Here is a 4558-nt window from a genome sequence, read left to right on the forward strand (position 1 = left end):
ACACTCTGATGAACGTCACGCTGTCTCCAGAACCAAACATCTGCCCGGCCAGCATTTGCCATTGGATTAAGAGTCATCTGATGCACATTATACCGGATAAACAATGGAAAGGAAATTGGCAGGTTCGTGTGTTGTCGGTACTTCCAAACTCGAACTGCTTCTTTAAAAGGAGAAACAGGTGCAGCGGAGTTTGTTTATGGAATCCGTTCTCAGCCACGTCATCGATTTGCCTCTGGAGCATCTTCTCCATCGTGTCAGCCAAAGCAGAAATAAACTCTACAATCATTTAAAATGGCTCAAAGCTATGACGGAGTACGAGGGCCATGTTGAAGGAAAAACAAGATTTCAATTATTAAGTCGTAACATTATGAAGTTGAATATTATGAGAACAAAAAGCCGTAATATTACAAGGATAAAGTTGAAATTTTACAAAAACAAAGTCGTAATTTTACTCCTTCTGGATCCAAAATCTTTAACCAATCTGGTTTTGAATCTATGAAACACCTTTTAATATCACACATGTAACCAACGACAACCTCACAGTGAACTATGACCAAACATGTCCTCCTCCACATTTCCACTATTTCAGTATTTCCTTTAACTCTGTGTGATTCTCTATTCAGAGTAGACTCAGTTTCCTGTGGTGCTGATGTGTCAAAATATTATGTGTTATTAGTTATTTGTGAAATGTAAAAACTAATGTATAACTTAACAAGATGCTCCATATTCATCATTTCAACACAGGCAACAGACTGATCTTCTGATGATCTCCTGTAAAATGTTGCGTAGCCTAAAATTATAACTTTATTCAAATTGTTCTTCAACATGGCCCAAATAATCTGTTGTGCGAAGGTGACTTTATGGTTTTACACCGGAACAAATCAGGACATGTAACAAGAGGAACTGCTGCAATTCACTTAATTATGTGTTATTCTGTGTAATATTTACCGACACTGAGCCCTGTGACTGTCCACATTGGTTTCTGGGCAATATTGTGCTTCAGCTGCATCTCTTTTGACAAGTAATAAAATGTGTGTAGCGTGGAATCAAAAGAAAGCATGCATGTCCCAGGTGTGACTGGCAGCCAGTGTGGTGCACTATTAAATACCTTCCTGTGCCAAAGACCGAGCTGCATCAGCTTTCAAAGGACAGCGTAGCCAAAAGCAGCTCTATTATTCACTTGGCTGAATTACAAGGCCTGTAACAATATTGTCAAATGTACTTCTATGGGTAACACAGACAGTCTCTTGCTTATGATACAATTCAGTAATGTGGTTAGAGGGTCCGAAAGCACATTTTACACCCAATTTTCTCTGACTGTGAAGCCTGCGGGCAGGACACTCCGAGCAGAGGATTCTGTAATGGCTGCATAGCCGCTGAAACAATTTGTTATGCAACCTCGGAAATACAAAAAGAAATGCAAGGTCGCAGTTTTAGTGGCACAAGTAAAGAAGAGTCCTGTTTAGATGTTTGTATACAGTTTGCAACAATTCCATCTTTATATGGTCGACAAATGACTGTATATCTGTAAGATAAATGTCTCTCTCTATCATTTTATCACACCTCATTATGAAAGAGGAATACACAATATGTTTAATTCTCAAAATCATCCCAGATGCTTCTAAAGCTGTAAATGTGTCGCATGTGAACAGCAAGTTAAATAGCACTTACTGATATGAAGGATTAACTCTCACACAGGGCACCATACATTAACCCACAGCATTTTCCCTTAATGAGACACAAGCATTTATACTTACAACAATAAACATTATCACCCACTCCAGCTAATATTATATGAATCTAATTGGCTTGCTGATTGAGTGTGTGTGTGTGTGTGTGTGTGCTTGTGTGTGTGTGGGTGAGGGTGTGTGAATGTGTGCGTGCGTGGGTGTGTGTGTGCGTGTGTGTGTGTGTATAGATGACCAGAAGGTTATCTAAAATAGAAATTTCTACCCACTACATTCCTAAATCCTGTTAGGATCGTAGTTATTTATCAAACGTGTCATGGTGTGAGTTAGGGCCTCCAATAAATACAGGAAACAACTGGGGAGAAACTGAATTTCAAAAGAGGGTCTGGTAATTTGACCATGGTACATGAACATGTTTGTGTAATTACTTGTGTTTAAAAATAGTTTTACATGCAACGACAACATATACAGATATGTGCACACGAGTCTGTTTAACTAGGACATTTGGTTACTCGTGTGCTGCCTATTCAGCCAATGGGAAATGACATAGCTGTGTATCTTTGTGTATTTAATAAAGTGTGACTCAGGCCGCAATTTTCTGTCCAAGAGAAAATTAGCCAAGCTCCATCCAAACCTAAGAGGCATTCTATGTTTTTGTCTCCGAACCCAACCGAGCCTGATATTTTCCCTCATCGTATAATACAAGTAGAAAGCCGAGCCAATGAGACCGAACCCGACACAAAGCTGAATATATGTAACGTTTTGTCCAAACACGGCCCCACTTGTTAGGTCCTGACGGGTCCTGACGGGATTGAACCGGGAGACCTCACTTTAGTGCGCGTGTGTGTGTGGAGGAGCGATCCACACACACATCTGTTGATGAAAATTTCACACAAAAACACAATATTGACCCGTGTTATTCAGTAGGTTGAAAAGGGATATAAACTTAACTTTTTTAAATTATTCAACATTTACATATACATTGCAGCACCGATGCCTTATTGGTCTAGCTTATACTGTATATGGTATAACATATTCTATATGTGAATTGAGTGTGTTGAATGTTTTAAATGCACTTTATAAGCCAGCCTCATCATAAAGTGGAACGCTGTTATTTACTGAAAAGTCACGCGTAAACTTTTCTCCATCTTTTGCAAAGATGCTTATTATCCTTTGACGAGCAGTGAACTAATGATTGAACACACATACACTATTCTGACAACATTATACACACAGAGAGATCCCAACGATAGGATGTCAATAAATCAAAATTCAAATTGAATCTGCCAATCAGATCACTTCCCCCAGGTCAATCTGCCAGCCATATTGGTTTTCAGGGGGTCAGGGTTCATTCAGCAGAATTCTAGCTTGTCAATATATCACAGTGCAGTTTCCAGTCAGCATCTGGTGTGTGTGTGTGTGTGTGTGTGTGTGTGTGTGTGTGTGTGTGTGTGTGTGTGTGTGTGTGTGTGTGTGTGTGTGTGTGTGTGTGTGTGTGTGTACTCTCCCAGCAGACCTGCCACTGGCCCTGTTTCGACAACAGATCAGTGTACGATCCAACAGGGAAGAAAGTCAGTCCATTGATCCACAGCACAGGAGACATCAAAAGATCTATAGGAGTAAGAACAGAACAGAGCAGAAAAGGCTAAGGGTGCACACATTTGACTGCGTGTGCGTGTGTGTGTGTGTGTGTGTGGGTTTGAAAGAGAGATCGTAGCTTTCATTAAATTTTCATTAAGTAATATTTTAGATTTTCTTTACATTGGATCACATATCGAGAGGCGAGCACAACTTCCCACAGTATTAAAGACTGGAAAAGAATGTTTTTCTCATCTTTCATCTATTGAATGATTTTAGATTTTGTTTACAAAAATCGCAGTTTCTTCACTATGCAGTGTATCATCATCTAACAAACTGGAGCATCGTCTATTACTGTGATTTGGTTGGCTGAGGGAATTAGAGATGTTGTAATGCCCTGGCAACACACACAGACACACACACACACACACACACACACACACACACACACACATAGATCCTGAGCTATGAGTGATTTGCCAAATCTCTGGGTAGCAACATGGGCCTGGTGCTAAAGGTCTGTTTCTGTGTTTCTGTGTGTTTCTGTGTGTGTGTGTGTGTGTGTGTGTGTGTGTGTGTGTGTGTGTGTGTGTGTGTGTGTGTGTGTGTTAGAGAGAGAGAGAGATTGAGACAGACTACAGGCGTAATCCAGCACATTTGAAAACAGGGTTTAACGTACAAAAACAACATTTCAATTACCATTCTGTTACATCAACCACTGAAGTTTCAACCAATGCAAGTAAACAAATGTGCCTTTACACACAAGCACACACACACACACACACACACACACACACACACACACACACACACACAACACACTCCACTGTTTGTGACACGGCATACAAAAAGAAAATATTCACCATTATGTTCGTGCCAAGAGATAAATGACATTGAAAAACAGGACAAACAGAGGCAAGTAGCGAAAACCTTGTTACACCCTGAACCTTACTAATAAAGTAATTTTTTCTGCCAAACAACTCCATTAAGAGCCTTTTCAAGGAAATAGATTACCGATGTCATCACAGTCACATTTCAGATCCGTGCCTTATTTATCAGGGTCAATAAAAGCACCGAGCAGAAACACAGAGACAAGAGGACCTTACGATTAGGCAGCAAGATGAAGGTCGTGCAGCTTTAGTTCCATGACAAAGTCTCATCCAAGGCAACAGTGGCAGTTATTTGTTTAATAAGCGAGGACGATACATTTTTCATTAGTGTCAGTCCATCCATCTGCCCACAGCAAGATGTCTGTGCTGGTCCAGTTCACATGGAACTCAACACAGATAATC

This window comes from Hippoglossus stenolepis, chromosome 8, assembly GCF_022539355.2.
Source record: "Hippoglossus stenolepis isolate QCI-W04-F060 chromosome 8, HSTE1.2, whole genome shotgun sequence".
Taxonomy (NCBI): domain Eukaryota; kingdom Metazoa; phylum Chordata; class Actinopteri; order Pleuronectiformes; family Pleuronectidae; genus Hippoglossus; species Hippoglossus stenolepis.